Below are 10,181 nucleotides of genomic sequence, written 5' to 3'. Positions count from 1 at the left end.
GTCTGGATCTTTTGAAATCATTCGAAAGGTTTTCAAAAATGAAGTAGAAGTTATTGTAACAAGGAAATTATGTTTCTGCAATTTTCTTGCAGAAAGGAATATTTGAGTTACAAGTTTAGCGAATGTCTGATGAGTTGTGAAAAGAGTTTCATAACTTACAACTCCCGGAACACCACTATGAGTGGAATGTTTGTGAAGATGTAACCACACCATTTATGACATGGTAAGATCAAAGATGACATAAATAAATTTGCCATTATCACTTTTAAAGAGTAATGCTTTAGAGACTGCGGATTTTACACTGAAAAGAGCTCCATCAGGTCTGTTGAAATGATGGCATGGTATGGTACCCAACCATGTTATATCTTTTCTTAACATTTAGAATATGGGGCTTGTGTAAAAGGTTACAAACCAATTCCAAATCAGAGAAGTGCTACTTTGTAAGTTATCCCAAGTCATTGGGTATTCCCCCACCACTATACCGAGGCAAAGGATTTTTGCCACAAAACAGTATGCTTTTAAAGAGAATAGTTCTTGCAAAAGGGTAATTGGGAGGACAGTGCAACTTTACGAGATAACAAGTATCTTCGTCGTCAGGTCAAAGGAAAGGAACCTTGGAAGTAATTCCAGAGTTTCCTTCTACGACTGATACGGAAGCCTCTACATTAGATGTATGGACTTCGGTCGAACTTGTAGCTGAACAACATAGGCAAAGATCGTGAAAACCTCTTAGGTGCACAAACGAGATATTGTTGTTAGACAATAGTATACCTATGATACACAAGGAAGTATTGATGGGCCCTGACTCCGGAATTGGCTGAATGCCAATATAATCCGAGATAGTTTTCATAAATGATTCAAGATTTAAATCTTGATAAACCCTCCGAAATACTTGGAGTCTAACGGATTGTAATGGGACTATAAACTGATATGGATAAAATTGTTTTATCCATTAAGCTCGACTTGTTGCAATAACAAGTTCAAGGAGTTGACTACAATGAGATTGTCTCACCGTAGCAATGCTTAAAGTCGGTTCGGGTTAAACTAGCAATTAATACATATTTCAAACATGAGATATGCAACATGGATGACAAAATAATTTCCATGAAATGGAAATACAACCTAGGACTTGTATGTGATACAATCCATAGTATTTTGTCAGTCCCGAGTATGCTAGTAAGTATGCAAACTTCAGAGTTCCAGCAATGGACAGAAGAGAGCAAAATGGAGTTGGAATCTTCGTTTTTGATGGAATGGTCAAAGGTGTTTCACTTCATCAATGAGTAACGAAGATGCTTGTGGTTTCAAGAAAGTAAGTGGGAGCATAATAATATTTCTGAAAACCTTTTGTGCTTGACACATTGTTAATTGGAAATAAATTTCTTGACACGAATTAGGACTTCATTTGAAAAGAGTTTTCCGATGAAGCGCTTGGGCTAAATAGCCTTGATATTAGGCATAATGATCTGTGGAGATATATTTACCTAATGGGGATGAGCAAAAATACATATTGACAAGATGCTAAAACCATTTAGCACTAAGAACGACAAGGAGTGATTCTTGCCGAAGTCACATGGAAAGAGTTTTTGCAAGAATCAGTGTCCCAAAACACTGATGAGCAAAATACATGATGGAGATTCCACACACTCATGTGTTTGGATTAATCATGTATTCCATGGTATGTAAAAGAACCAGATATGTCCAATACTCACAAGCCGTTGCGAGTATAGATACCAAAGTGATCAAAAGTACCGATCATGGGACAATAGTGAAAAAGGGTCATTGAGTACTAAAGTAAAACTTATGACATGTTTCCTCGCAAGTGGAGATCATGAAGAGTTCGTTGTAAAAGGTTACGTCGATACAGTCTTCATATTTTCTCCATGCGATTTTTCGATTTAAATTTAGGGTTTTGTGTAACACACAATATGGTGGCACAGTTAGTTGGAAATTGTTCCAAACAAGTTACTGTGGCGAATTCTATAACAAAGGCGAAGTATGTTGCCGCTTTAGAAGTGACAAAGAGAAAGATGTTGAATCATATAGTCCATTCATGAACTTAGTATGGTTCCAAGAAGGCTTTGGTCAATGGGACACTACTACAGATCGATAGTTGCTCCATAGCTCAGTCTGAGGAATCAGGTTTCGACCAATGATTCACATATATACAAAGCCAAGTCCGCACAAAATATGAATTTTGTGAAAGCGTGAAAACGCGAGGATATGCAGAGATACACACGGAGCTGAAGTTGCCAGATCCAATGGACATCAGGCTATACCACATGTGAAGCATTTTTTACACCAGTATGCCATAGGTGTAAAGTGCATTAGCATTAACTAGATTATTGACTCTAGTGCAAGTGGGAGTCTATAGGAGATATGCCCTAGAAGCAATAATAAATGAAATTATTTATCTCCAAGTTCATAATTATGTTTATGTTCCATGCTATAACTGCTATGGTTCTCGAGTCTGCAATAACACGAGGCTCGGAGGAAGACTCATATGCACGTGTGGAATAATAAACGGTAAGAAGTATTCTTAGTCTGGCCTCTAAGACTAGCTCAAGTGTTGCATGATGGTTCTGTTTTCCTTATCATGGGCATGCCAATGCCAGCAATTTTGAGGGCACAATGTTAAGAGAACATTTGTGTTGAATCGACCCGGATTTATGTTATGCTATGAGATTCATTCGTCACAAGTTAATGGTACATAACAAAGAGATGGTTAATGTTTGCATGATTCCTTAGACCATGAGAGTATCGAGTTTCTTCATGCTTGCTTCATGAACTTTGGGGTTTGTTAAACGTCATCCGTAAATGGGTGGCTATTACGGCGGCTTACGGGTTCATGGAAAAGTATGTCAAGTAACTTGATACCTCAATATTGGGATTTGCTCCTCCGATGATGGAGAGATATTCTCGGGCCCTCTCGGTGTTACGGTATCCATCATCGTCTGGCCAGACACAGTGTGATTTGATCACAGGGATGCCAGAACACGGAAACGAGAAAAGAGAACAAAACCAGTAACGAGGTAACTAGCATAGTGGAAAAGTTGTTGATCCATGGGGATGCAAGTAAATCTCACCTTGGGTCTTTTTAACATACCACGAAGCAACAGGAATAGCACATGGCAACTGGAGGTTCACTCGAATATTAATTCGTGTGGATATAGGGGTCAATATGGGTGTCCATGGCTCCGATGTTGATCATTGATCGAAAAGTGTTCCGGTCATGTTTATGCTTCACCGAACCTATAGGGTCACACGGTTAAGGGTCATCTATCTGCTGAATACTAGACAGGGAGTCTGAGAGAAATTTGCCGAAAAAGTTTCGGAGACAATGGAAGAGTTCCAGAGAGATAATAGTGAAATAGTTTCGGAACACGGAAAAGTTGTTTCGGGATATACCATTAAGTCAAATTGGTTTCGGGACACGCCTGATAATTCTTGGAGGGTGCCAGAATTATTCTGGAAACTTCTGGGAATTTTTGGGGATAAAAACCGAAAATGTTTCGGAGCTGCCGGTACCGCTTTGGTTGTTTTTCGCAGATGAAATTCACTAATCTGAAATTGTTTCAGAACGAATCCAAAATCATTTTAGTGGGTACTGGAATTATTCTAAGACCCACGGAAATATTTTTGGATTTAACGGACGCGAAAAATTGTCTTCATGAATAGTGAAAACGCATTCTTGCTTGCTTTTCGCAGATGAAAATCAATAAACCAAAATTGTTTTGGAACGCGTTGAAAATTATTTTAGTGGGTACTGGAAATGTTCTTAGCCCACATAAATATTTTCAGTTCGAACAGACGCTGAAAAATGTCGTCATGAATAGTGAAAGTGCTTTTTGCTTGGCTTCTTGGAGAAGCCACCTTGAGGGCCTTTTGGTATTATATCACCTTGGCTTCTTAGAGAAGCGACCCTGGGGCTTGGCCTATAAATAGGGGTGGAGGGGGCTGCCTAAAGACACACTCTTTCTCACATACAAGTGTCATGCATGATCTGGCTTCTCTCTCCCTCCCAGCGAAATAGTTTCTTAGAGCCGAAAGGTTGTGTGGGTTCCGGTGGGAACTAGTTCTGGACGGCGAAGCCCTGCCGGATAGATGACACCGTATGTGTGCAACCCCGTAGAGAGGTCGTAGTTTCGATCCTTTTACCTGAGGGGCTGTTTTGAGAGTGCCTCCCGAAGGGCTGTCCAAGTGACGGTCCGAGTTCTGTGAGTCCTCCCGATGGGCTGTCCGAGTGACCATCTGAGTTTTGAGGGTCCTCCCGAAGGGCTGTCCGCGACACAGTCCGAGGGACTGTCCGACCGCCTCCCGGAGGGCTGTCCGTGGGGCGGATGAGGGTATACATCCTCACGGTTGGGAGGTTGTAAATCCTAGCTGTGGGGATCTGCACCGTCGTTCGTCATCAACTCTACTTCCGCTGCGCTACGAGTTGGTAACGAAAAAGATCAAACCATGTATGCAGTCTCCATAGTGATCCTGGGCTGGTGCGTAGGTCGATTTTTTTTTGTTTTCTGTTGCGTTACCCAACACCAGGAACCCTATCTTATAGAGGCCACGGCTGGTCCGACGCCAATGGCGCTTGTCAGTCTTCTTAGTGGTCTTGGACAGGTCAGTGGCCCGTGCCGCCGCTAGCTCCTCGTTGGTGAGCACCCAATACGATGCTACCTACGTCCTGGCAAAGGTGGTCGACCGACACGCCCGTCACCACTCCGCCTCGGTGAGGGCCTTGGAGCCCCCAGACAACGAGGGGGACATGCGGCTGAAAGTGAATCTAATCCGCTTGGTGGATTTTTATAATTGTTGGCAACATATCTCAAGGAACTACTGCTTATCTAGCTTATCTCCCGAAAGGTCCTTGTGCGTGCTCCAAAGGAAATGAAATGCGCCCCCACAAATTATCATGAAGACAAGTGTTGGCCAAGCTTAGAATTCTTCATTTTCATTTTAGTGATTCAAGATCACATTGAGTTCATAAGCATGTCAATACTATCGAAAGGTGATGAGGAAGCTATGCCGAGTTTCTTTCTATTTGAGTTTAAAGATCAAACTCCAAATGCCCTAAAAAAAATCTTCAATTCCTCTGCTATATCTACCTAACTTTCATATCTTCGGAGACGCCAAGCTCTTCCGGTCGGAACCACCAAGCAGTTCATCCAGGTATAACTGTTGCAAACCCTAGCACTTTAGAGCGCCAATCATTCTACTCGGAACCACCAATGCACTTGGCAAAACTTCCGTTGTCCGCTCAGAATTTTCGAACACCCCTCACTCGGAATTAAGTGTTTATAGAGCGGGGAAAATGGCAGGAGGTGGCTAGGGCTTGTCTAACGCCTTAGCCCCTCTCTCGTACGAGCCTAATGCTTCGTGTGTGTGCGCGCGCGCGCGTGGTGGGATCTCTGTTTTCTCGACAACTAATTCGTTGGATTCTCTCCGATGTTCCATGAAAACAATTGGCTGATACAAAAAAACAACCAGGCACCTGAGCCATAGGTGCTCCCTATGAGTTTTTGGTGAGCTGTCATCACCCTCACTTCCGTTTTTATTTCTCTTTCCCTTTCTTCAAAAAATTAGCTTCAAATACAGCGGAAATACGGAAACATGCCATAATCCTATTGGCTGCAGAGTTTCCCTCTAGATAGCAGCACAATCCCAAGCGCCAATCAAAGTCCATCGTCACTAGAGCCACACCAGCGAGCTCCGGTAGAGCCAGAACGACGGCGGAGAGAATCACCACAGCATTTCCAGCAGAGCGGCCTAAAATGGCAGCCATCCTCGGGGGCGCCGGCACCACCGCCAGCGGCGGCTTCGGGCGGCATCATAAAGAAATCAGCCGCGGCGGCCGTCGGCGAAATGCGGTCGTCGTCGCTGCCGTGACCGGCGCCGCGCCGCAGGAGGGGTCTCTGGAGTGGCCGGCGTGGCCGGGGAGACGCCGGTGTCGCGGCTCGTCGCCGCGCTCATCGCCTTTAAGCCGCTCTACTCCCTCATGAAGCTCGCCTCCCGCGAGGTCATCATCAGGTAGGCACCGCACACCATTGGCCGTCAGTTAGTTAGCTGTTGGGCTTCTCGTCAGCAATGTAGTGGTGGTGGTTGGACTTGGACGTCGTGATGGAGGCCATGGATGATTGTTATCCAGGACGGCGGAGAAGTCCAACATCCCGTGGAGGGAGATGACGAAGAAGGTGCTGGAGTCTGACGTGTACGAGGTGTTCGAGAGGATAAGAGACCCCAACATCGTCTACCCCGACTGTGAGCAGTTCATCCCACCAACCCGACCACCCTCACTTCTTCGTCAGCTATTTTTGGTCGATAACATATTTATTTAGCTGATTAATTAGTACCATAGTGGTAGTATCAATCGCATAAATTTTAACAGTGAGAAGATTATGCTTTTACCTTCAGTTGCACCTCTGATTCCATGATTTGATCGACACAACACTGAAATCTCAAGGAAGCAGAAGCATTAATATGGCTTGCTTATGTTGAGCAGATTATCTGAGCCCATTCCACGCCTATGACGAAGGGAACCTATCGTGGCTGGTAATTGTTTGCTTCCCTCTCTTCTCTCTGCACACTTTATATGTTCGACTGAATGCAGAGCTCTTGTTTCTCTCTCGTGCTGATCACCAATTATGCAGGCTGCAGCTGAGGCTGAGGCTGCAACCTTGTCCATTGCAAAGAGGGCCATACCCGAGGCTACTTCGATCGAAGAAGCGAACAAGATTGTTCGGGGAAACTGGATGAATGCAATTGAGGAGCATCACCTCAAGTACTCGGGGGAAAACTGCCAGATCAATGACATTTTGGACATTGGCTGCTCTGTTGGAGTGAGCACCAGATACCTGGCTGAAAGGTTTCCTTGGGCTAGGGCTGTTGTAAGTGCATCTCTTGCCACATCTCTGAAAACTGTCTTGCCAAGGTTCAGTATCTCCTCATGTTTCGGGGGAAATGATCAAATCTTGTGAAAATTAAAGCATCCAGGAGCTCTGAATCTTGTGAAAATCAAAGCATCCAGGATCTCTGGATCTTGTGAAAATCAAAGCATCCAGGATCTCTGGATCTTGTGAAAATCAAAGCAATCAGGATCTCTGATAAAACAAAACAAAAAAATCATGCTGTAATATTAGCAGTATCGATATTCTCGACCTCAGTTTGATGGCATGGTGCCATGCTCTTACCACAAATCTTAAGCTACATTAAGTTGTTAACATATTGTGTTATAGGCTTATAGCTTTCTTTCTGCATATTGACGATTCCTTGGTTGGTTTTTATATGGATTTGCTAATTTGGAGCTTTTTCAATGATTAAGGGACTAGATCTATCACCCTACTTCCTGGCCGTGGCAGCACAGAAGGAAGAACAGCTGTCTCGACAAAACCCTATTCGTTGGGTTCATGCAAACGGTGAAGCGACTGGGTTGCCACCAAATTCATTCGACGTCGTCTCCCTTGCTTATGTGGTAATTTCTATCATATCTTGAAATGGTTATCACGAAATAAACTAATGTAACCTCCCTGTATTTTTTTTTCTTTCAAAAATCAACCAATGTAGTCTAATTAGCTGATACCCTCAATAATCTTGGAAAGGGAGATAGAGACTTTTTTTTGTGAAAAGACTAAAATGTTTTTTTAAAAGAGACTGAAAATGTTGAAGTGACAAAACAATAAGTGTTCTTGATCTTACACAATTGTAGTGATATGCCTATTTTTGCATCTAGTTAGGATTCTAGACTTCTTTACATGAACGTTGTGCTAAGGACTTTGAAAAATAAGTAAATTACTGGGGGGGAAATCAAAGTCAGCCTTTATCAAGAGATCACCATTTAAGTAGAAAAATGAAATGGTAACTCGCAAATCACCACTAATGCCGCAAGTGCAATTCTATAAACACCTGCAGTGCCACGAGTGTCCAGCACGAGCAATAATCGGATTAGCGAAGGAAGCATTCAGACTACTCCGCCCAGGAGGAACAATCGCCTTAACCGACAACTCTGTAAGAAAATTCAGTTCCCCAATATTAATCAGTTACTGTACCTGGTAACACAACTGTTTTGAAAAAGGTTCAGACATCTAACTTCGTTTCCTTTTGTCGCCGCAGCCAAAATCAAAAGTACTCCAGGTAATCTCGAGCAAAATTTACTGAAGCTCCTATCTGGTTCTCACTCATATTGACTAGGGTACTAATAAATTGTTACTGCACTTCTGTTTCGGTACACCCCCTTAAATACATCAAGGGCTGAGATTCACCCATACCCCTTCGCTGCCAGGGGCATGATCGTCATAAGTAAAAAAAATTGCCCCCGCGCGTCGGCGGTGCTACCCCCGCGCGCCCGTGTATACGCGGCTGCGGGACGAGCCGAGCCGCTTGGCAATCGTGAGGGCGCGAGCCGAGCTGAGCAGTTGGCAGCCGTGAGGGCGTGTTTTTTTAAAAAAAAGTCGGCACGGACGGCCGTGCCGTCGTGCATTAACTGCTTTGCAGTTTTGGCGGCGCGCATGCAAGCGCCGACTGCTCGCGGCAGATCTCGTGCCGCCCGCGCCCTCCACTGCCGCGCGTGCGGGCGACCGGGCGCCTGCCGCCAGCGTGGTAGCCTCGTAGTCCGCGCCGTCCACTGCCGCGCGTGCGGCGACCGGGCGCCTGCCGCCAGTCTTCCGCCTCGGGCCGGCAGTTGACGCGACCGGTCGGCTGCCGATGCTGCGGCGACCGCCCGCACGGCACCGACGCTTCCACTGCCACGCCTGTCGTCCTCGTGCCTTCCCACGCCACCGATCCCTCGCCTGCCGCGCCGCGCCTTCACACGCCGCCGCTGACTCGCTTTCACACGCCACCATGGTCGCGCGTGCCGCCAGCCGCCCGCCTCTCCCTCGGGGCGCACGCCACCGACGGCTCGCCCGCCCACCTCCCTCCCCCGGTGTCTATAAAAGGCCGCGCCAGCCCTCACCACGGCGTGCCATCTTCCTCGCCCCGCCCATCTCCCTTCCTCTCCTCGCCCTCCCATCTCCCTCTCCTCGCCGGCAATGTCTTCAAGTGACTCCGACGAGGGCGCGTGGCCGACCGGCGTTTGGCCGCTGAGCCTCACCGTCGGCGACACGGAGGATCTGGCCCGGTTCGGCGTGATGGTGCCGCCGGCAGCCAAAGTGCCGCGGCCGTGGCGGATTGGGGCGGACGGCATCCCCACCATGGGACCGCCGCGGACGAGGCAGCAGCTCCACGCGTTCCCTGGCGGCCGCTACAACCGGAGGGCCCGGCGCAGGTGGTGGCGCGGGAAGAACTTCGACATCATCCTCGGCGCGTTCAGGGATGCGGTGGCCGGCCGCACCGTCGGGGACATTACCGGCGAGGCCGGCACTTCCCGTGGTCGCCGCCGCCACGGCCCACCTCCAGCCGCCCCAACTGCCCCGGCACAGCAGGCGCCCCCTGACCCGGCGCTGGTCGAGATCCCGCCGGCGCAGGCCGCCCTCGCGCAAGACGGAGACCCCGACGACACGCCAGGGCTACTTGCGGTGCTGGCCCAGTCGGCAGAGGAGGCGGCGGCGGCGGCCACTCGTGAGGAACGAGAGCGGCTGGCGGCCATAGCGGCGGTGCAGGAGCAGCAGGCGCGGGAAGACAACTGGTGGGATTTCAGCGACGACGACGACGACGATGGCGGCGACGGCGGCGAAGGAGAGGCCAGCAGTATGGCGCCGGTCGTCGACCTCACCGGCGCCAGTGACGACGAGTAGTCTAGTTTTAGGGTTTTTATTTAAATTTCGGTCTAAGTTATGTAAGAGCAGTGCTCGGTTATGTTTACTGTTATGTAAGGTAGTTTGAATTATGAATGAACTCGGAATGGCTTATCTTGAAAAAAAAACGTATGTTTAATTTGATGTTAGTCGTGCAACTTTAAAAAATAAACGGAAACATGCATTTCAACATTACGAGAAAATTCAGTGCTCGGTTACGCATGCATGGGGCCTTCACTCATACTCGAACGGTCTCTGAAAAAAAAATTAAAGCGATAAAAAAGCCAGAAAACTTTTCATGCATCCTAATGATGATGGTGGAACAGTATAAAAAATGTGTGTACATTTGAAGGTTGTCGGAAAAAACTCCTTTCAGACGGGGCCTTCGGTCCTGCCCAAACGGGGTTTGGAGAAGGAGGCCAACTTGTCGACATATTCGGAAAAATTATAGAACAT

The 10,181-nt window shown here is 47.0% G+C and overlaps 1 pseudogene; it reads left to right on the top strand.

Moving 5' to 3' along the window:
* The first annotated feature begins 5,699 nt into the window (after positions 1-5,699).
* Positions 5,700-9,869, top strand: LOC119324420 (annotated as a pseudogene).
* Positions 9,870-10,181: the final 312 nt, after the last annotated feature.

Source organism: Triticum dicoccoides, chromosome 6B, assembly GCF_002162155.2.
Source record: "Triticum dicoccoides isolate Atlit2015 ecotype Zavitan chromosome 6B, WEW_v2.0, whole genome shotgun sequence".
Lineage (NCBI taxonomy): Eukaryota > Viridiplantae > Streptophyta > Magnoliopsida > Poales > Poaceae > Triticum > Triticum dicoccoides.
The sequence above is the reverse complement of the archived record's forward strand: the minus strand, read 5'-3'. Positions and strand labels throughout refer to the sequence as shown.